A 23,736-nucleotide genomic window follows, 5' to 3' on the forward strand; every position below is an offset into this window, starting at 1 on the left:
GTGAGTGCTACGAAACGTTAAGATTTACCCCTGACGTTTGTTTTCAGTTGCCACATAACGTTGTTTCAGTTCAGTGGTGGACTGCATGTATGATGGGGGTCCCTAGGATTATAATGGAGCTGAGAAATTACTGTCGCCCAGTGACATACATTGCAGCCATCATAGCACATGCATGACTTAGTTGCTTGTGGTGATGCTGGTGTAAACAGACCTACCATGTTGCCAGTCATGTAAAGCCAGTACGCGCAATGATTGTGTGTACAGTACATAAAAAAACTGATGATAAACTACCGATCTTACTGGTTTATGTACTTACCACACTATACTTTTTATTGCTATTTTAGTGTGCTCCTTCTACTTATTAGGAAAAAGGTTTACTGGAAAACAACAGGCCGTGTTGGGCTGGTGGCAGCCTCATGTTTACCTAGTGTCTTGGTCGCATCATTTTCTTATGCTTGGTTTAATCTTGTGTTGTTTTGTTTGTCAAGGCCCCTGAGCATACGAAGTCCACTGCTGAGGTTGCCAGTGAGAGGTCATGCCGAGCGATCATGGAGTAGGCTGTGCCATCTCGGTGTGTGTAAGTCTACTGTGTGATGCTCAAACGAAATTGCCTAACAACACATTGCTTGGAATGTGTAAAGCAACACGGGACTGTACTTCCAAATTCATACTTAGGATTTCTTTTGGTCATCTGGGCTTGAGATTTTATTTTTTGTTTTTGTTTTAGTTTCTTTATTTTTTACTTAACACGTATTAATTGTATATATTTCTGGGGCGCAGAGTTATATTTCAATTCAGGTATACAATCTGTGATCATCAAATTGGGGTAATTAGCATATCTGTCATCACAAAACATTTATCATTTCTTTGTGATGAAAGCATTTTAGATCCTCTCTTTTAGCCACTTGAGAACATACAGTAAATTAAGTTACCTTGGGCTCATTCCCGTCTTTTGCCTGTCAGATTCAGTGTTGGATCGCATCTGGTTGGTCCTTCCTCCCTGTCTGTCTCATGGTCTCTTTCCTCTTCTCTGTGGTCCCACACCTGGTGCGGTAACTCCAGAATGGTTTTAGCTTCCCAGTCCTCTGCCTCTGTCTTTATGGCATCCTCTTGATTGGTCTTTCTGTAACTCTTTCTATGCCTTTTCTCCCTTGTTCAGTTACAAGCCCCTCTAGGGCAGGGACCCCAACTGCCCCTTTTTCTGTTGCCTGTGGTTTCTAGCAGAGTGTGTGCGTGGAGTACAAAACCCAGTAGGGAACTCTTGGGTGGAGGGCCTGGGGGTCTGGGGGCCTGTTCATCTTCTGGGTGTGACCTGGAGTCAGACCAGGTGGTCCCAACAGTGTGTGGCATTTGGGGCCCACAGGTGGCTGCCGTGGCACCCCCCCACCACCTGCCTTTTGGTGCCTGTGTCGAACACGCCACAGGTGGCTGCAGGTCTGGGCATCGGGTGCCTCCCTGGCTGCTGGCCATCTGGCATTCCTCCCAGTGACGTTTCACTTTGACCTTTCCTTTGAAGAAGGTTTTTGAAGCAACATTGTACACATAAAGGTCAACAAAGAAGAGTGGATGAGACGTTGACCGAAACGTGAGTTAAAAGGCAGGAAGTGAGGCTGCTTAATATAACCAGGTCACAGGGGATGAGCCAAAAAAAAAGATGCCCTTGAAATTACTCTTTAATCATTTGTCTTTAGAGACGTAGAGCGGGACATGGAAAACAAACATTTCCATTCAATGTATATATACACACAGTTTGCAAAACAAATAACTGTGCTCTGTGAGCGTCTAGACCTCCTGGAAGGAGGAAAGCCGTCTCTCAACTGGGCATTCTTTTTCTGCCTGAGTTCTGGGTGGAAGAAATTGGAGAAGCCACCCTGTAGTGAAATGGGTAAAGCAAAAGCATTTTATTTTCTTCATGAAAGTTAAAGTTTCCAAATTTGGCCCAAGAGCCAAACTGAGATGAAAAGGCCTCTCGGTGGAGCTGGGCCTTCCACGGGTGTGCCCAGCAGCACATGACTTGAGATCACTTGTAGCACATGGACGGCCTGAGCTGAGATCCAGAGCGGCCATAGTCACACATGCCCAGCAGAGGACTTCGGTTGTTAGCTCTACAGAGACTGGGATGTTTAGATGTGTAAATACTTAATCAAAATCAGTGGGTAAAAACTCAGTCCTTGTGTTATGCTTTTACAATTTCCCCCATTTAAAAAAATTTTTTATACAGATTTTTAATAGTTTTAATATTTCTAGGCACCAGCCTTCAAATCTTCAAGCATCTGAATTTGGGCAGGTGGAAATAATTCAAACACTAAAATAAAATAATTATTTTTTAAATTGTATATTTGTATAGTGCTTTGTCAATTACGGGATACTTTCATGTAAAAACACAGTTATCATTTTGGGTACTTAGTTTTCACAGCACTTTATAATATTGGCTACTAATAAGATGGCTTATAGTTTAAGAAATTAATAATATAGCAAACATATAGTGCCAGGTGCTCTTCAGTGCTCTACATACATTAATTCATTTAAACTTCCTCATCTTGCAGAGGAGAAAAAGGAAGCTCAGAGAATTTGTGACTTGCCCATCATATTTTGAATCCAGTTTAATCTGAGATTTTAACCTCTATGTTGCCTCTGTGTCCTTTGATCCTCACGGTAGGAACAAGGTGTGGGGTGGTGGTGTGAGTTAGGGTAAGCATCGTTATCCCAGTTTCAGATGGTCAAACTGAAACAGAGATGTCAAGTGGCTTGCCTAAGATCACACAGCCAGGGCAAGCAGGTCTTCTGGTTCCTCATCAAATCCATGAACAGATAGAAAATGGAACATAGAAAAAAATTTTCCATTCAGTGTGTACTTCGTTTGGTACATCGGTGATGTAGCTTGTTACGCGCTGCCAGGCCCTCCCACCCAGGCCCTGGCATCCTCTTCCATGTGGAGTTTGGGAGAGGGACCACTGCACACAGCATAGCAGCCATTTCATCTTATGCCATAGAAACATCATGAATGAACCTACCCGTGAGTCACAGTCCGGTAGGGAGATGCTAGATATTTTCACCTTTTTGGCCCGTCCAGGTGATGTGACTGTGTGAATGAGGCTGTCAGGGAGCTTCTCTACTATGTTAGAAAACTTTTGTCCCTGGTTGTGACTGTTTTTCTTTTAATTTGTGTACTGTGACTGGGTTGTCTGTGGACAGAGTAGATGGAGGTGAGCTCATCCGGCCAAGCCTCATCCGTGGAGTGGGACTGGCATCTGCATGCCGGGAGTTAGCATCAGTAGCCGCAGACATCCAGGATCCCCTGTCCCTAAGGCTGAGCCTTCAGGGGCCCTGTAGGGAATAGGTGACATTCTCAAATTGGGCGATTGGAAGTGACTATTTATAAAGGCAAGGCAGGGTTTTAGCATCATGGAGTAGTGAGGAATGGACCTGAACATCCCCAGGAGCTTGGGTCGTACGTACCAGGTGACCTGGTGTGGAGACCCACACAGGTGAGCCCCGCAGTAGGGAAGAGTGGAGAGTGGTTCAGGGTAAACAGGATGTGATTTCAGACATCAGGCACCTCTCCTGCTGCCCTCAATTGAGCTGGGGACAAACACAAGTGAACTAAGTTGTGCAGCCCACATTCTTCTTTGCTTTAGATGAGACTCGGTTCTTAAAATGTAATAGAAATGATTGGACAGACCCATTTTGAAAGTACTTAGGCTGGTGGCCTCTTTGGTGATCTTCATTCAGAAGCCTTGGGACCTGTGTTCAGGTGCTTCTGAGTCATTCAGTGCATTTGGACTTAGTTGCCTTGTGGTACAATAAAGGTGTAGACCAGATGAGGGCTTAGCAGACGGGCTCTGTAAAGGGCCAGATGGCAAATATTTTAGGCTTTACGGGCCACATGTGTTCTCTGTTCCATAATCATCACCATCTTCTTTTTTTTAAATAAAAACTTAAAAAATTTTTAAAAAACACAAAAAACTTTTAGCTCATGGTCAATACAAAAATGGGCCAAGTGCCATAGTTCATAAAGGCTCTTTGTGTGCTTCTGTGTGTGATGAGCACCAGCAAGCATTTTTTAAAATTGTGTTTAAGTTCTAATGTGTGTTACATGACTGGCACACCCACAGCCACCACCCATAGGCTGTAGCCATCAGGAAACAGCTGGCTCTCTCACATTGGGTAATGGAGGTGAGTTTAATGTCTGATTTCAGATAATTTTGGTGGTGCTCCAGTTATGAGAGTAATAGTTTTAAAAGTTTTTGTTTAAATTATAAAAGGTGAATTTAAGGGAAAATACTGTAAATGACATTGTGAACACAGAGTAGAAACTCACGAAGCTGGTCTGCGAATAGACTGTGGTTTGGGATGGATTAGATCTTATCTTGTTCTGTCCCAATAACACATTCCTTGCCTATTTCGTGTGTTATGTGTAGCCTGTTGGGACCTTTTTACCCAGAGCCTCAAAGAAGAAACTTTGAGTAAATTTAGAGGAGAAAATAAGAGGGCAAGGCCCTCTTTTAAGTGAGTCATGACCAACAAGTGCCAGGTGTGAGGGTGCCCTGTACCCGCCTCCGCTCCCTCCAGGAAAGAGTGTCCAGGTGGGAGCTGGGGGAGGTGGTCATAAACCACACCCCAAAGCTAGGGCCTTAACAGCATGAGTATTACCTGTCCCGCTGTTCCTGTGTAGAATTGCAGCAACACAGTGATTTAGCTCAAGGAGAACAAATTAAGTGTATAAAAGAAGCACAGAAATTCAGAGGCCAAGGCTTGCAAGCTTGCTTAATTCCCTTTGGTAATTCCCGGCTGGCATGCAGGCATTTCTTCGCTCCTGAGCCTGGGCACCTGTGTGGGCTCCAGGCCACATCCGAGGCTCATTTATCTTTGTGGGCTTTTCCCAGGCCGCTACACTGTGGGGGCCTCCCCCAGTCAGAAGAGGTAGGCTGACACCCCCTGCATGCTGTTGTACCCTGAGCTTGTCAGTGCCAGGAACTCACCTGTCAGGTGTGCCTTGGCAGGCAAGGCGGCGACCAAGCCCTGTGAGCATTCCAAACATTCAGTGCAGGAAGTATCCGCAAATCTGCCTCCAGCTCCCTGAGCTGGGCATGTCTTTTCGCAGCCTCACTGGTTTGCCCTGGGAGTGAGCCTTGCTGGCCCGAGGACAGGCTGTGCTGGGGCTAAGAGGCTTTGTTCTGTTTCTCGCCGCTGATATCTGTGGCTTGCTTCTCAGTACCTCTTCCAGCTGTTTCATTTTCTCTGAGATCCTGGACCATATGCACACAGTGAGAGGGGTTCCGTCTCCCCAGCACCCTGTTTGAGTTAAACACTTAAAAACTATGGACATTGCATTATTTAAACCAGTGAATGCTGCAAGCTTTCTCAATTCTATCATTCTGTGCCCTGTCGCCGTGAAATATTTTAAGCTGTGTGTTAAAACTGGAGCTTGTGTTCCCAGTGTAACAACAACAAAAGATGAGGCAGCACTCGTTGGGAGATTTATTAAGTAGGAGCTAATTCACATTGGTGAGACTCTCAAAGCAAAATGACTATAACGTATAATAAATGGCTTTTGCAAGTAGAGTGGAGAGCCTCTAACCAACTGCAGCCAGAGCCATAATTACTGAGTTTGGGGTAGGGGGTTTTGACTTGAAGCAGAATTAAAATATGTGGGAGAAAGCGCTGCTTTAGCAACTGAGCTTGTGTAGAAGTTGTTGGGACTGCCTGGTCACAGGTCATAGAAAGACTATATACTGTGGTTGCTTGTGGACCGAGCTCCGTTTAGCTTTTTTTTAAAAATCAGCTTTATTAAATACAATTTACATACTATAAAGTTCACCCCTTTAAAGTATAAATTTAGTGATTTTTAGTATATTCACAGGGTTGTGCAGCCATTGCCACAATTTGAAACATTCTCATCACTGCCCAAAGGAAGCCTGTACCTGTAACAGTCATGCCCACTCCCCCCTCTCTGTCCCCGTCCCCACCCCAGCCCTAGCAGCCGCTGATCTCCTTCTTGTGTTTCATATAAGTGAGATAACACAACATATGGCCTTTGTGACTGGCTGCTTTCGCTTGGCGTAGTGTTTTCAAGGTTCATCCATGTTGTAGCACGTGACAGTACTTCATTCCTTTTAATGGCCAAATATTACATTGTACGGATATGCCCCATTTTATCTTTTCATCAGTTGATAGACATTTGAGTTGTTTCTACTTTTGGGCTATTATGAATAATGCTGTTATGAACATTTTTGTGCAAGTTTTTATGTGGACACATGCTTTCATTTATCTTGGGAATTCCAAGGAATGGAATTGCTGGGTCATATTGTAATCTCTGTTTTTAATTTTTTGAGGAATCCTCTTAGTTTTTTTTTTTGGATTGTAAGCATTTTTTAATTGTGGTAAAGTACGCATAACAAAACTCATTGTCTCAACCATGTTTACGTGTACAGTTCAATGACAGTAATTACGTTCACATCGTCCTGCAGCCACCACCATCATCCTCCTCTTCGGTTTTGATGAAACAGCTCCATGTCTTGTTCCCCAGAAAGGGGAAGTGACTTTGGCTTTGACTTGACAAAGTGATGGGCTAATAATGAGCCAGCTCACCACCTCTTGGGAGGTATGAGGGTCTGCAGATGGAAATGGGTCCCTGGCCCAGAACCATCCGTGGATGCTGCTGCTTTAAAAAAATGTTGGTTAAGGTGGATGAGGTGGGGTAGCCTGAGGCTGCCCAAGAACTGGGAGAAGGGAAATTGTAAGGTGGGCTGCTGTCTGATCCTGCGGGGAGAGCCCACCTGGGAGTGTTCGAGGGGCAGTGCCTTTCCCGGACACTTCTCCAGGGCACAACCAGGTGCACAAGAGGCCGATTTTCCTGGTGGATCCAACTGGGTCCTGGCAGGTGGCATAAGGGGACCCTGAGTATAAGGGACTGACTGTGGATTGTATTGACTGAGTCACGGGAGAATGTACAAGTGTGGGGCCAAAGCGAGCGAGTGTGTTTTCAGGGGAAACTGTCGTAGAGCTAGAAGAAACCTTGAGGAAGCTTGGAGTGGCTCGACCATTGACAGCAGAGCCCGGCTTGAGGTGCCTCTATCCCATCTCTTGGGAGGCTGGTGCCCTTGCTGTCCCTGGGCCCTTTGTGCTCCTCCCCACCACTGGCTTTTTGTTCAGGGTTACCTGCCTCAGTCTCCCCTGACCACTCCAAGCTGGGTCCGCTGGCTCTGCCCTGAAATTCCCCAGGCCTCCTTTCTCCCTCTGCTTGTTTTGGAGATAACCCTGCAGTGTTTGTGTTGTACTCCTATGTTTCATGAGTAGCTCTCTTGCCTTCTCATTAATTTGGGCACTTCCTCACTGGCAAAGACTGTATTTTGTATTCTTTTGGTCAGGTCACTGGCAGAGAGAAACATCAAATGTCCAAATTCAGGATAGGCGCCACAGTCTTCCCCAGCAGCCTGAATGAGATAATTTTTTAAAATACTGATAAGCCATGTAATTAAGAACTGATTATCAAACAATCTTTCACTTAAACTGGAGGATTTTTTTAAATAGCAGCTCCCCCTGGCTTCATTTATCTGTTTGTGTAGTTTATTAGCTATTTGGCAGAAAAATTTCAAAGTGCCAGCTAAGAGCCAGTGCAGTTGAAGAACAGAATGAAATGAAAGAAAGTGTTTCAGAGAAATTCTCCAAGAATGTATTTATTTCAAAAAGTGCTGTGTGTATTTATATGCATGATCTTAATTTTGGGTTTTTTTAATTAACAGTTCTGAGAGTTTGGCAGTAGTTTTTTCATTGGGTAAGTGAGGATATTGAGGTTCAGAATAACAAGCCCAGGCTTATTCATCTAGTCAGTGGTTGAGCAGGCATTGATACCAGAGTTGTCTTCAAAACCTGCACCTCCACGTTGTGTTGCATCTTAGTGTGTTTGCTAAGCGGGAGGCTCTTCCTGGTGTCAATTAAGCTTTTACCATAATTACATTAGGCCTGTTGCCCTAGGGGACCTATTGTAAGTCTCACGTGGAGTTTCAGTAGTATTAAAAATAATGGAGGATCAGAGTGGATTTAGAGCTGGAGCCTAGACTCCACTTCATACCTGCTTTATGTGGCTGGCTTTTCATAGGTGGAGTGGGGGTAGTGGCTGTATAAGCCTCTCAGGGGGGCACTGGCACATAGTAGGCACTTATTGTGAACGTAATGTAAACGTTAGCCTATATTACGGTTAGTGTCAGTGCGGATACGAGTGACTTCAGGTGTGCATTTGTTGTGCTAGGCCGGAGGGTAGTTGGTGAGAGCTTGTACAGTGCAGGGAGGGAAATGACCGCATGGAAAATCAGTGCATCCTTCCCCCGTCCTCCTTCCTCTTCTCCCACTATTGTCCTGCTCTGGTCATTTTTCCCTTTTACGGCCTGGGATGGATTTCTACATTAGGTGGCTAGTTGGTCCCTTCCAACTCTTAGGGCTTAAGATTTCAAGTTCTCAGGCCTTAAATAAAGAGGCGCCAACTGCTCATTGTGCGGCAGAGTGTTGCTGGGAGAGAAGCCACCACCCCACCCACGGGACACTGCCTCTCCCAGGTGAAGATAGCCTTCCCACTGCAACACCACACACTGTCCTTTTCATGACACAGGGGCTTTTTTATAAAATGTCAATGTCACCTTCATTTCACAGTTGAGTTACTTACCTCTCTGAGCGTCAGCACCTCATCTGTAAGTGGGGATGGCATGTCCCCGGTGGGAGGACGGTCGTGAGCACCACCCGGGAGACACATGAGAATGCGGGGCACAGCGTGGGTGTCTGGCATCTTGGCCACCTTACCTGCAGGGCGGAAGCACCTCCAGCAGTTCTACAGGACAGCAGCCTCGCTCTTAGAAAGGAGAACCCGGTGAATACAGGAAACTCATCTCCCTCCACTACACCTTTGAATCCTTTCCTTTTCTTCTTCGTCTGCTTGCCTCTTAGTTATTCTCTATCCTGGTTTGGGGACATCGAGAGTTCTCCAGGGATGTGAAGACAAGGTTTTGCTTTCCCATGAATACATTTGGTGCTCATTTGCAGACATTATGTGTAGTTTTTTAAAAAAAATTTAAATAGTAAGGCATTAAAAATCCCACTCAATTAAATCTGTAGAACATTTTGCAGTCCACAGTTCCACAAGTGAGGCAGGGTTTCTCCACCTCGGCACTATGGACTTTTCTTTGTTGAGGGAGCTGTCCTGTGCACTGTAGAGTGTTTAGCGGCATGCCTGGCCTTTTCCATAGTTGACCACCATGCCTCAGTTGTGACAACCAAAAATGTCTCCAGAGATGTCCCCTGGGGGGGGGGGGGCGCAAAATCACCCCTAGTGGAGAACCACTTTCTCGCTACCACTGACTCAGCCCATCCCAGTGTCTCTAGCTGCTCCTTTGTTTTTGAGCCATTGCCAGATTTATGCCAAAGGGAAGAATGGCCTTTTGCAGTGCACAGCAAAGAAGGATTCTGTAGCCTTTCCCAGAGTATTTTGCATCTCAAAGGAGAGGCGAATGAATCACCAAATTTTGAGCCAAGTGATCTTTTCCTTGGTGCAAAATGGACTGGAGTAATTTTAATTATTAAAGGGTTAGGAGTAGGATAAATACCTTGCTGTTATTTCTTTGACCGCATTTCCTTTAGAGTTTGTAACCCCCTTCTCCTCCACCATAAGTATTATAGAACCACAATGTCTATATAGATTGTGTGGTCTTTCAAACAGCTTTTATATTTAAATTTTATTGCTGCTTTAGGGAGTGGACAGAAACTGGTGTGGGTGCCAAATAAAGGTGGCATCAGGACATTGGAAATTAGTAGACTATCACAAAAATGATAATTATGTGAGGTAATGCATATGTTAATTAGCCAGATTTAGTCATTCCATGATGTATATATATATTCAAAATATCCTGTCATACATAGTAAATTACATACAATTTTATCTGTCAATGTAAAATAAAATAATAAAAAGAGAAATTAGTATTTTCAAGTAGACAGTGGAATTTATTTGGTGAATTTGCTTGGGGAACCATTGAGTAACAGCTAGGAAGCCCCCTATCATCAGGTAAAAGACAGCACATTATCACTGAGAAGCTGGTAAGTGGGAATATGTTATGCTGTGATAGAATCGTGGAAGTCAGAAGTGTGGGTCAGTAAGGAATCTAGGAGAACATGATGTATAAAAGACTTTTGGTTTCTAGTATTGTCCACATCTGTCCCTTGCCAGTATACAAGAGTCTGGATAAATGTAAAATGCAGAGTTTTCCAGCCGGAAGGTTGAAGGACAGAGGGTATTGCTCCCAAGTTCCTGTGGTCCAAGAACCCCTTTGGGAATTGCGTGTCTGCACGTGCAGCCTCAGGGATGCTCAGGTCCTGATGATGCCCCCCTAGTGCCCATGCTGTAGGCTCCTGATAGGAAGGTGCAGAAAGGCCTCAGACTGCCAGAGCCTCTGAGGACAGTTTTGAATTCTTTGGTGATGCTTAGGGCCGTGCCTTCATGGTTCTAGGGACCCTGAGGGCTTCATTCTGTGCTTTAGGTTTTGATTGCATCCTCCATCTCTCTCCTTGAACAGGAAAGTTATTTAAGCCTCTTAGCCCATGCTCCCTTTTAACAAACCTGAAAAACTCATGTAGAAATTTCCAAACAATATTCACGTCAAAGGAAAAATTGAACTAATTGTAGTTTGCTTTTTCAAACTACAAATGCCCTCCTAAGACTGACACCCCCACATACCACCTTGGGAAGTCCCTGTGCTGTTCCTAGGAACCCAGCCATCCCTGAGGAGCCCAGGTCCTGCCAGAGTTATTGGCTGAAGTCAGGAGACTTAACTGAAGTCCCCTAGAACTGTGGTCCCCTGTAGCTTCATCCCTTAGAGCCACCTCAGCTGCAGTTGCCAGTAACCATAACATCTGACCTTCTCATGGGACACGACAGCTTCTGGCATAGTTGGGTTCATCTTATTTCTTGTTATTTCATGCATTTGCTTTAGGAAATCGGAAATGTGCTTCCTCCAGTTAGTATCTCATCTATTCTTATTTTTTGAAGAGGTATTCCCAACAATAGAAGGTAAGCTCCATAAAGATAGAGATTTTGGTCGAGTTAGTTCACTACTGCATCTCCAGTTTTTAGAACTGTATGTGGCACTCACACATATTTGTTGAAATGAAGAATAATATGAAAACCCATTTACAGTCAAAGCAGCTATGTAAGTTGCCAAAAAGTTGGACATTATGTTTAATCAAATAAATCATTTTTACTGGTTTCTATGAATATGCTTAATGGAAAGATCTGACTCCTTTTGGTTTATAAATTGTTCAGTGAAATACGTTTGCTGATGTTTTCAGGTGATTTTATGTGCATGTTTTCCCTTGGTATGCCAGGCGTCCACTATTAATGTCTTATAATATAGCCACATGCTGTCACGGTCATACTTTTACAGTCCCTGTGTGCTCCTGGAAGCCTGGCAAGGGTAGTGTTGGAATGTTGCTTGCTATATTATGAAAAATGAAATTGAATTTTTTAGGTATGAGGTCTAGCATTTTCATTACTCTGCTTTTAACAAAAGAATTTTCAAATCTGAAATATTAGAATAAACCCTGTTGGCACATTCTTGGATTTAAGAAAAGCAGTCAATTTATTTGGTATATATTCCAATCCCATTAATCCTGCTGAATTCATCTTGGATTTATGTTTGGTATGCCTTTTTTTAGACTTTTCAGATGAGCATTAACTGCTGTTATATGATGACAGGAAAATGTGACTAGAGCAAGAATCACTATCGCAGGCTGCTTAATTCATGCCCAAAGAATCAGGAGAGCCCTTTTCTGATGCTGAGCATATACATACGCTTCACTGTGTTTGTTCATTTCTTCGGACAAACCCTTCAAGCAGCGGTTCTCAAACTGGTCTCCAAATGTTCTCACATTCTTAGACTATTGAGGCCTCCAAGGAGCTTTTGCTTATGGGGGTTGTATCTATCAATATTTATCAATTAGAAGTAAAAATTTAGAACAGCTTGAAATAATGATGTATTAATCACCTAATGAACCTGTTTTATGTTAACATAAATAACATTTTTATGAAGAATGCTGTTTTGCAAAATAAAAAAATTCAGTGAGAAGGCATTGTTGTACATATTTACAAATCTCTGTAACGTTTAGCTTAATCGAAGGCAGCTGGATTCCTCCACCTGCTCCTGCCTTCTGTCAGTTTCGGTGTTGTTTTAGTTAAAGTATATAAAGAAAATATGGTCCCACAGGTATGGACTTAGAAAAGGGGGAATACTTTTCAGGTAATTGTGGATATTCTTTTCTGATAGTACACCAAAACTCGACAGGCGGTTGGTTGCTGGTTCCACTGAGGAATCCGAAACCGTATCAATGAGCATTTTGTGCTCTAAAATCCATGAGTCTGTTTTGTGCTTTGGATCCGTCGTTTACCTGTGCATGATTCTGTTTTACTGAATTGTTGTCTACTGAATTATGTAGATCTTCCAAATGTTGGCGCATTTCATCATATAATATTTTTTTAGATGTCACATTTGTCAGTATCATCCCCAATGTTATCAGAAAACTCAAGTTTTAGGAAGCTGTTGAGATCTTGATGACTGACACAAGTTTTATAAAATTATAATTTTTTTCTCGAGAGTTCAAATTTTATCATTTGCAACAAATGATGTTGTTGTTTCCCTTCTAGATTCTGCCCCTTTTCTTCCAGAGTTATCTTCGTATAATACAAATCCCGATCATGGCTCTTGGCTGTCCTTCCCTCTCCTCTAGAATAAAACGCAGTTTTCTTGGCTCAACAACAAGTACTTGGATGACTTTGCCTCTAAGTCACTGGCACTCAGCACTCTTGATGGTTCTCAGCCTTTTCTCAAATCTCTGCTTTTTTTTTCTTTTTAGTGAGAATAAAACAACACAAACTTATTATCTTGCAGCTCTGGAGGTCTGTCGTGTGCTCAAATCAAGGTGCTAGCAGGGTTGTGTTCCTTTCTGGAGGCTCCAGGGGAGCATCCGTCCTTGCCTTTCCCAGCTCCTAGAGGCAGCCTGCATTCCATGGTCCTTGGTCTTGGGGCGGATGGGGTCTCTCTCATATCACATCTCTCTGACACTGGCTCCTCTACTCCCTCTTCGCTCCCTTGAGGACCCTAGCGAGCATACTGGGCCCACCCAGGAGAATCTTCCTCTGTCAAGGTCAGCTGATTAGCACCTTTATTCCTTCTGCAACCTGAATTCCCCCTGGCCATGTAATGTGACATTCATAGGTTCCTGGGATTAGGTCTGTCTCACTCAAGCCCTTATACATTTTTGCAGTCAGTTCTGAATCTCTGGAACTTCCCTCCCCCTTTCTATGTTCGGTAAACTCACCCTTTAAACAACGTCATTGCCAAAGCCTTTCTTGAAGTCTGCAACTCTTTCTGTTCTACCGTGACAGAGGCTGACATATAAATCATCACCTTGGTGGCCATCTCGCGGCAGGGCACCTGGATGTCTGTGTTCCTTCTGGACTGCGAACTAACCTTATTAATCCTCATTTTTCTCAGTGCTCTCCTAGCATGTGATAGAAGACATAGCAATATATCGACAGGGACATTTGATCGTGGGCTATTTGTTAGATACTATTGAATTGATGTTCACTTTTTTGCAAGTGATGACAGCATTACAGTTATTTAGGATGGTGTCATTCTTATGAGCTACTTAGAGGTCAGATGTCATGATTGCTACAGCCCATTTATCATGTGGTTCATAAGGAAAGTATATATTTGTCTAAAGAAAGATAAAGTAAATATGGCAAAATGTTAAATATTGGTAAATGGAGATGAAGAATAAGTTTTTGTTCAACTTTTCTGTGGGTTTGGACATTTTCGGAATAGAAAGTGGAAAGGAATGAAATATCGATGTAGAATGAATGGACAGAAGGTGGTACTGGGGTGGGATAGGATTTCAACTGCTGGAAATCTGGTTTGCTGCTGTTGAAGTTATAAAATTCTAGCCATTGATTAGCATCTTTATGTGCATTTTTGGCATAATGATAATCCTCTCTGGGTTCACATTAGGTGCAAATCATATTCAGGCAGCTTAATTAAACCTCTCCAGCTCCTGGTGAGTACATGAGTCTGTGCAGAGTGTAAATGCTAAGATTTAGGAAACAGAGGACTTTATATGCTATGCATCTGGGAGGTTCTTCCGCCCATGCCCTCAGGCTGCCTTGACAGGACTGCAGACCACTCCTCCAGGCACCAAGTCCCACTTTTGGGACAATCTTCAGCCAATCCCTAAGTCATCAGACTGCTGATGTTATGGGCAGATGTGTGCTCCCTGCAGCTAATGCATAGAGAACTCCATCCCAAATGGAATTGGAGTGCAGCTGTTTGCCGAATAAACCAGCTGACCTTGCTTCTCAATGCCAGTGTCAGGAGGATTCAGTGCCCTTCATGACCCCTAGCAGGGGCTTCAGAGCCTTTGCCTATCCACCTCTGTGCCCTAAATTTGTGGAAATAGCCGATGTGGTGCGTTTATATCATCCTTTTTGAAATATGAGACTCCATCTGTTGAGATAAAATTGTGGAATCCTGGTTTGGAGATCACCTAGTCTGGTTTCCCAACTTCTCCCTGAATTCCCCTAGTGACACCCCTTTTGCCTGATGAGTCCCCATGGTAGGTACCTTCTTGCCTCCCTGTGCAATTCACCTCGTCTTCAGTTGGTGTGAAGTCGGGGTGCCGTCCTGCTGCACAGCTGAGCTTATCCATTCTTCCCTGCACCAGCCTCAGACTTGGAGGTTCTGGGGCCAAAACACAGCATGTCTGATGGCTCTTTCTTACCTTTCAGGAGCTTGAAGCCCCTTGTAGTCCTCCTGAGACGTCTTTGCTCTGAGATCCAGGAGATCTTCAGGTGAGAAGGTGTTGAGTCCTCACACTGTATTCCAGGTACAGTCTGCCCGCCATCACTGCTGCATCTTCTTTGTGCTAGAATGTGTGGTTCATTTAGACGTTTAGCTGGCTGTTGACTTTTTGAGTTACCTGACAGCTAAAACTCTGAGTCGTCATCTTTTTAAATCCCTAACTGCTGTGCTTTTCCAGACTCATCTAGCTCTTCAGGCCTCTGTCGGCTCAGCACAACACAGGTTTGCCTTTTCACATTTCCTTCAGACAGAATTCTAATACCCTGCACTGGCGAGGCCTGCTGCCTGAGGCCTGGGCACTGGAGCACGGTGTGGGAAAGGGATCAGTCTGAAGCCCTGACACCTCAGTCCTGGTGCGGACGCAGGTGTCAGGTCATCATGCTCCATGCAGGGTCACTGGCTTGCCCGTGCTGCGTGCAGTGCCGTGGCAGGAATATCGGGCTGTGTTTCTCTCTTTGACTTCTGGGGCCTTTGCATTTTTCAAGGTCAAGGGCTGGTTCCAGTTTCTTCACCTGCAAAACTTCTCATCTTACTCTTGTTCCTCTCACTCTCTCCCTTTAACTTCTCACTGTTTTACTTAAGACTTTTAGGCACTACGACGATCTACTGTACGTCAGTGTATCTCACTCTGTTCCTTGGATCCTGAGAGTTCTGAGTGGGGCACCAGAGCCAGGCAGGGCAGGGGAAGTCGAGGCTGGCCAGTGAGGCTCCATGTCCGCCATCTCTCTTTAAATAAGAGTAGCTCCAGTTTTATGATTCTTATATTTGGGTTCAGTTTAGGATGTAGTTTGGGGAAAAAGTGCTCCACTATAAAAACACTTTAAAACTATTGCTCTTGTTATTTTTCCATTAAACTAAAAATATTCCCTGAGTATGGAGACTTCATCATTATTGTCACTATTTTATTCATCACAAAAAACAGAGGTAAAGTTTTTTCAGTTGAAAGTGTGTGTATGTTTGTATAATGAACCTCACCTCCCTCTCTCACATTCTTACAGTCATTCGAGGCCATTCAGAGCCTTAATTTAAAGTCTATAGCTACATTAAGAATGCACACATCGTCAGGATCAGCAGCCTGGGCTGAGTCCTTAATCAGAAGGACTGTGTGGGGGATATAGCCAGTGACCTTTGCCACCTATAAGCAACTTTGAACATCTGCCTTGAAATGAGAATTAAGAGGGGGAGCAGAGGGGCTGCCTATAGCTGCACGTTCCAGGGGAGGATTAGCCCATAAGGAAGCACCTTGTTTATGCGGATACTGCAACCTTGTAAATGTCAGAAGCAAAGGTGCAGAACTACCAGGTGCACTTTCCCAAAGACAATACATGAAGTTAGATCCTGGCCAGCAAGAGAAGTGGGAGGATATTCCCTATAGGCCAGAAGCCATTGTGTGCCGGGGCGTATAAGCCTTGAGGATCCTTTTTTTCTTTCTCATTTTAGGTGCTTATTTAGTAAAATTACTTCGAGTGAGTTCATTCTGCATTCTTCCTCTTGCTGCATCAGTCAGATGTGTTTCTACTTTCTTAACAGACTGTTTTAGAACATCTTCCTATTACCTAACACTGGGGCTGAGTGTTGACATCTGAGTGAAAAGCCTACATCTGACTGTTTCGTTTCTTTGGGTCAGACAGTGCTGTATCAGAGTGTGTGGGAAGCCCTTGGATGATCCTCGGGCCAAGGTCCTGAACTGTGTTCAAATCGGTGAATTCAGGGCCTACTGGGTACCATCATGACATCAGCCCTTCAGGATATAGAGACCAGGTACCAGGTGGTAACGCAGATGTGCATCTCCTGGAGACCTTTCAGTTCTTTGATTTATCATATTCTGTCTTCTCCCACCATGAAGGCAAGGAGCTTTGTCTGTTCAATTCCTGCTGCCTCCTGAGCACCTAGAAGGACAGAGAGCATATAGTAGGTGCACAATAAATAATTGTCGCATGGGTGTGTGATTGTAAATAGTTACTTGCTTTTTTCTTCCTTTCCATACTGTGAGCACTCTGAGTGCAGAGACAATGTGTACATCATCAGCTATGCAGTTCCTGTAACTCCTAGAACAGGGGCCTGGGGTAGATACTTAATTTTTAAAAGATGAAATAACAGGCATTTAGTATATTCCATTTTTTCCAGAAGGGGAAATTACACTCAAACCATTCAGCCTTAATCAAGAAAAAATAGTTTCAGGTGAAGTAAGGTTAACCCCCCGCCACTACCCCCCAATGAAGCAGAGCATTAAAGAAATGGTGAGATCTGGGTTTTATGTGCTCTAGGGTTTAAAGAGAGAATGAATGCAGATTCACTTGTGGTTGTAGGACTGAGGGCCTGGGACTCTTGTTGACTGACCCAGAGGCTGTCCTCAGCTCCCAGAGCCCACTGGCTATTCCCAGAGGCCACCTGCAGTTTCCAGAGCGTGATGACAGTTCCCAGAGGCCACCCGCAGTTCCCAGAGCCTGCCAGCAGTTCCCACAGGCCGCCCGCAGTTCCCATAGGCCGCCTGCAGTTCAGAGCCCGCAGGCACTTCCCAGAAGCCACCCAAAGTTCCCAGAGCCCGATGCAGCTCCTAGAGGCCACCTGCAGTTGGTTGCCATGTGGGCTTCCCCAACATGGCTACTTACTTCATCAAGCTAGTGAGGAGGGTCTGCCAGCAAGATGGAGCCATCTGTAATGTCATGTAATCATGGGAGTGACATTTGTCACCCTTGCTATATTCTCTTGGTTAGAAGCAAGTCCCAGGTCCCACCCACACAAGGAACACCAGGAGGTGGAGATCACAGGGCCCCCTTAGGGACTGCCCAGCATAGGCCACCTCTCCTGGCTCCTTGAAAGGAGGGGTTGAAAAGTGGTTCCCATCTGCTATCTATTTTTGTGAAAAATTACTTTGCTCCTCTCTTTTCTCTACAGTGGTTCATGATTTTAAATCTGTTAAAGGGTCACAGCTCTACAGGGCCCGTCTATCCTCGGGCCAGCATGGGTATGCCTGGGCCATCACCAACCCTGCTGGCTGGGGAGGGCTCTGGAGGGCCCAGTCCTACAGGAGGAGCGTGGTGGGTCCAGTCGCTCTTTCTGAACTGCCTTAGAACTCAGCTGTGGTTTTGTCACATTGTTTGTGTAGGAAAATGAACTTCTAGCAGACGAGATGTCCTCACAGTAGCTTTTCTTTGGCAATGGGGACTGCAGAGGGTATTATTGGGGCATAGGTTGCAGTGTCTATTTTCAGCCTTTAAGGATTCCTTTACAATGTATATTGAGAAGTAAAATAAAATTTAAAAAAAAAAAAAAAAAAAGAATTCCTTTAAAATCAATACAAGTCATCTGTGCTCTTTCTCCTTATTCTTGGAAGATGTGGAGTCTTAACTGTCCTAAAGCAGTGACTAAAGGGGAGAATTTCGGTCATTTGCAGTATGGACTGTTGCATTGGACTCCGGCTGGTGAGAAGCTGTGAGGTAAAGTTCGGGGAGCATTCTGGAGTGACAGTCTGGTTATGCCGTTGCTCTGGATCCTTCCATTAAAGCAAAGCAGGTAGCATTGCCTATGACGTATGATAAAACTGTGGTCCATCTGACATGCTGGAAGAGCTCCTTCACACTTAACACCACCCGCTGTCTTGTGGAGTGGGAAAGACTCACAGTTGCCCAGCATTCTGGGCTGCTCTGACCGTCCCTGGCTTCCACCCGGTCCTCTCTGGGAATTGGCTGTTGGCTTCTGGACACCTCAAAGGAATTTTGGACAAACTGAGTGAAATTCTGCTCTGTAATAGAGGCTGTTCTGTGACCACCTGCTAGGGCATCTGCTGTAAGCATGTTACATAAAGAGAACACCTAGCGATTAGAAAGCTACGACAGGTATTTGCTGAAGACTGAAAATGGGCAAGAGGCTCCTTCTGGAGCAAGTGTCTGAAATCTTGGCCACTGGTGGAGTATGGCTATGAACAGGACAGGAAGCCCTACCATAAAATGTTTCATTTCCTGCAGAGGGATTATCTCGTGCATGACATGTACGGCAGAGATAATTCCCATGGTAACTGCATGCGTGTGTGTGGTGTGTGTCTCAGGGCTCTTAGAGAAAAAAGCAGGGACAGGAGAACAAATAGCAGGTAAATACGGAAGGTTATATAGCATTTGCTTACGCAGAGGTGCTTTATTAGTTGGATTAAGATATCGTACTCAAAGGCAAACATTGATTTGCTACCAAAAGGAAGGCTGAGCCTTGAGCAATTGGAAGTCCTTGTGCCCAGTTGTCTCCCTCCAGCATCTTTCACCACAAGACCAGGTTAAGCCTCCCAAGACATTATTGTGTTGATGACCTTCCTTTGCTTAAAAATTTCACTTCTAGGGGGCTGAAAGGGGGAAAAAAAATTTCACGTCTAGGGGAAGGTGTAAATCCCTCGCCAGCCACTCTCAGACCAGCGCTCTGGCCTCACTGTTCACTGTTTGCCACCTGTAGCTCAGCCGGTATGTGCTGTATCTCCTCGGTTAGGTTGTGACCTGCTGAAAGGTAAGAGGTGAACTGCAAAATTCATCTGTGTTCTTCACAGTGTGTGGCACAAAAATGTGTGTGTGCCTAGCCACCACCAGCTTTGAATCACCTATGAACCGCTCCTTCTTTCTAAGTCAGTTCTCTGAAACTCACCCTGGCTTTTCTGATCAAGCCTGTGTTGTGAGCGATGGTTGGCCTTTCAGCCTAAGTCCCCACTGATTCAGACTTATGCTCAGAGAAATGTCTAAGGATATAGCTAGGGAGAGGTGAGGCCAGGTCTGCCTATCACAGATCCTTGAATATTGGCTGTTTTTCTAAGTAAAATTGAAATGGTTGAGTATTGGCAATTCCATGTGGCTCAACCTAATCCTATATAAAAGACTATCTAATATGTAACTGGGCTGGGAGCATTTTGGGGCTGTCCTGGCATGGGGGTGTGGGGTGGAACTTGGTGCAGGTAGTGGGAGGAGTTTCCTCAGTGTTTTCTTGGTCAGTCCTGGATGGATTCCTTTCTTTTTACATTTAATTTTGGAAATTTCTGAACATGCACAAATGTGGAGAGAAAAGCATAATGAAACCCCATGTACCTAACTGTCATCATCTCCTAAACAGACTCTCGAGATGGTTTTGACGTGTCTTTGGACCCTCGTGCCTTCCTTTTTTTCCCCTTGTTGATTTCATTAAAAGAGATATCCTCCCCCTTAATTCAGAAGCAATACACACTCATCATAGAAAAGGATTGTCAAAATGCAGAAAACAAAAGACGCCCCGAATCTCCTTCTGCCAGAGACAGCTGTCTCAGACCTCCTCCCCTATTTGTATAAACTTATGTTTGTGTTATTTTTTTTAAGAGATACTATACATGCTGTTTTGACACTTTTTCCTTCCTTTTATCAGGGATTTAATATCTCCAGTATAATATTTAATCCATCTTTTCTCTACATACCTTTTCAAAGCCTCTGCTATCTGTATGCTTTCCAAAACTTTAGGTCCTGCGCACAAAATTACTAACTTTTCCTCAGTCCCAAATAAAGAGGTATTCGTATTCAAGAAGAGGTTGTCACTTAACCCAGGTGAATTTATTATTTGTAGGATTTCAGACAAGGTGACAAATAAAATAAGAATTCTTGAGCAGCAGAAAGAATGAGCGTGGTCAAAGTGGAGGCACTTTGGCATCTGTCACAGAACAGGGCTTCTGGAATTCGGTAACCAAGGTTCAGATCCTGGCTCCACTTCTTGTAAGTTATGTGACTGCAGGAAATAATCTGCCATCTAAACTCCACTCTCTTACAAGAGGACCCACAATTGCTACATTACTGGTTTCTTGTGAGGATTAAAGGAAATAGTGTACGTGTCTGGTGTGGATCTGGTGAAGTATAATGTTGGCTGCTTCTCGCAGGCCCCAGCTCACTGGGAGTCTATTCTCAGGGCCAGTTGCTATGGCTGTCCCTGACTTTTCACAGCTTCTTTTCTTTGTCTACTTTTGAACCAGTGAATTATCTAGGAATTCCAAGTTTTTTCACGAAGTTGCCTGTGATGGTGGGAAGACTGCACGAGGAGTGAAAGTTTCCAGGAATTTGGGAAGTAACGTGTTCCCAGGCCTGTGTATTAATCAGTGAATTGCATGGGTTTGTTAAAGGTTTGTTGAGTGAGTAAATGAGTTCATGGGTGGGAAAACATCAGTCTGTGGATGTTGAGTGAAAATTAAATTATTTTTGCATGGAATCCTCTGCCCTTACTTTTGTTGCTGATGCTAGTTCTCCTTGTGCTTTTTGAAAGAGAACATTTCTAGAAGGAGCCAAAGACAACTCTAATGTATCTGCCTTTTAGGATACCATAAAGGCCCAGAGAATTAAAACACCAGTGTTTTAATCTTAGAGGAGCTTTAGTTAAAATGTTTTTTTTTCCCATCTTGACCTGTGAGGAGCCAACTCTGTAACTGTTTTCACGGCCCGAGTGACGTTGGGCCGCACAGTTGATATAAAGCTATTTTACGCAAGCTCTTTCTCCCTAGGACCAGGTCCCTGGTTAGTTCTGGCTGATTGACATCACGCTTGGGAGGCAGTGGGGACTGTCCCTTTGGACCTGTCCAGTGAGTTTGTAGACTGATGTTTTCTTTACACACTGCCAGAGTGAGTATGATTAAAAGGCAAGTGTCAGAGGAATGCTATCGGGAAGATAGTCCATGTTTTTGTCGTAGTGCATTGCCACACACAGGGCTAGGGCATCTCTTCCGAGGACATGGCCCTCCCAAGGACATGGCCCTCCCAAGTAAAGATGGTAAATCCCTCCCGACACAGAAGTTTTCTTCACTCACATCCCGATAGCTTAAGTTTTAACTGTTTTTGTCCAGTTTTTGTAAAGAGGTACTTAATAGTTCTCCCACTTCCCCTTTTTTATGTTGCCAGGGTTGAGAATTACTGAGTTGTGAACAAGCCTGGTCTCATCTCTAGCATGCAAGGTATTACCTACTCAATAAGGTGGTGTGAAGATTAAATAAATTATTTAAAGAACATTTCATTTGTCTGGGGCCCCAAGATGTTAGCTGTTTTTAGTTATTACTAGTGTCTTCTGACTTAAAAAGCAAGACATTTCATTACAGACAAGAGGTCAAATAAATAGAAAAGAAGAAAATAACAGCAAAAATGCACCCATAGTCTGAAAGATAATCTTGGCTGATATTTGGTATTTTACACCCACACACACATCCACACGTACTCACGGAGATTATATTATGTTCTTTTGGACTTGGCGTTGTCCCATGACATTAAAACTGTTGCAAACAGGTTACTGACGGCATACCATTTTGGCAACAGATTCGCACTTGAACGATGTTGCTGGCTGCTCTCATGCTGCAGCATAGTCAGCTTCTGCCCTGTAGGTTGTTTGTTTGAGACTCTGCGAGGTATGAGTGTGAGAGTCCAGCACTGCTCACGGTTCCCTGCTCCCTAGTGCTTCTTGCCCCCTGAGAGGCTGAGGCTGTGCTTGTGGTCTTCACAATCCCTGCATTGGGAGCTCTGTGGGTGGCTGTTTTTTGGCTGGTTGGCATCCTCCCCGGTGCCTGGAAGCCGTTGTGCAGACAGGTGGCATGCACCTGAAGCTGACCCCCATGGCCTCATTCCACAGAACCTCTGATTCCTGCCTCCTTCCGCACCCCTTTTTCTGTTAGGACTTAGAGTGGCAGGTGGTAAACCTTGTTGTTCACTGGACCTGAGGTCTCTGGGAGTTTTCTGCAATCGGCTCCTGTTGAATCAGAAAGAAGAAGCGGGGTGCAGGGAGGCGAGGCTCCTGGGGCTTTCTGATTATGGCCAAGGCCGTTACAGTCACTGAGTCCAGAAGGACCCAAGGGCACCACATGGTCCAGCCGTCACTGTGTCCTCTGCCCATTTGTGCCAAGCTCAAGAAGTCACATTACCTGCAGCTGGTGGATTTAGAAAAGCATGAAGTGTCTCTCTAACTGAGGCTTCCAACTTCAAGTAAAGATGTGACCAGATGGACCTAGTGGCTTTGTGTCTTTGTTCTTGATGAAATGTCACCTTTTTTTTTCCCCCATGAAAGTATGGCCTTTGAGTTGGACAGTTGAGCCTTTTCTTGGTTCCACACTCCTCCCTGGACCCCATCATTCTACCGGTTGAGCTCCTGGAGCCATTATGTCCACATCCCCTCCCCACCCTGACACTTTGTGCTTTCTGAGGGTCAGGGCTAGGGATGTGTGTATTTTTCTTAAACTTTGGACCTTGGCTGTCATAGTGCTTTGCACATAGCAGGTGTGGGATAAGTAACTTTGGGTGGAATTTAGTTACATCCTCAGCATGTTCCTGGATGCCTGGGTCAACCAGACATAGACCCTGAGGCTTTAAAAGAGTCCAGGGTCGAAAGCCCTATTTCACCATAGGCAGAGCCTTCTAGAAGCCCATTGAGAGCATCTCAGTATGACTGGGACTCTTCAACGCGTTGTTTCCTTCCCATCCCCACCTCATTGCCTTACTTTTGGTTCTTTGATTTAGTATTCTTACGGACATGATTATGGAGACCATTCTCTGCCTGTACTCCCTGCAGGTGAACATGCCTTGTTCAGTGCAGAATGATTTTGGAAAGATTGTGTGTGTTTTTCTGTTGATAAATGTAAAACAGAATTTTAAAAAGTATTAAGAAGATAAGGAATAAAAAAATTAATATTTTAATGTACTTTTGATCTGGCCTTTAAAAAGTACATATGTATTTTGTTCAATAATATATACCTTTGTAGTATTTTTCTGTTAACGTATCATGAATATTTCTTAATTTGTCATATTTTACTGTTATTCATAAAAAAAATTATGAATAATTTTCCCAACTATTAGACAGGGAGAGTTTTTCCCCCTATTTTTTC

The 23,736-nt window shown here is 44.3% G+C and overlaps 1 protein-coding gene across 3 annotated transcripts in view; it reads left to right on the plus strand.

The window, feature by feature from the left end:
• SLC7A1 (solute carrier family 7 member 1) overlaps nucleotides 1–23,736 on the plus strand; it is a 73,050-nt gene that overhangs the window by 17,636 nt on the left and 31,678 nt on the right. The window contains exon 2 of one of the 3 annotated variants that reach the window (XM_063102318.1): nucleotides 14,819–14,916. The exons of 1 other annotated variant lie outside the window; for it this stretch is intronic. The gene's annotated coding sequence lies outside the window, so the exon portion shown is untranslated. Of the gene's footprint in view, nucleotides 1–14,818; nucleotides 14,917–23,736 lie in introns of those variants that run through there. One more of the 3 variants, XM_063102320.1, reaches the window with a different exon arrangement.

Source organism: Cynocephalus volans, chromosome 7, assembly GCF_027409185.1.
Source record: "Cynocephalus volans isolate mCynVol1 chromosome 7, mCynVol1.pri, whole genome shotgun sequence".
NCBI classification, from domain to species: domain Eukaryota; kingdom Metazoa; phylum Chordata; class Mammalia; order Dermoptera; family Cynocephalidae; genus Cynocephalus; species Cynocephalus volans.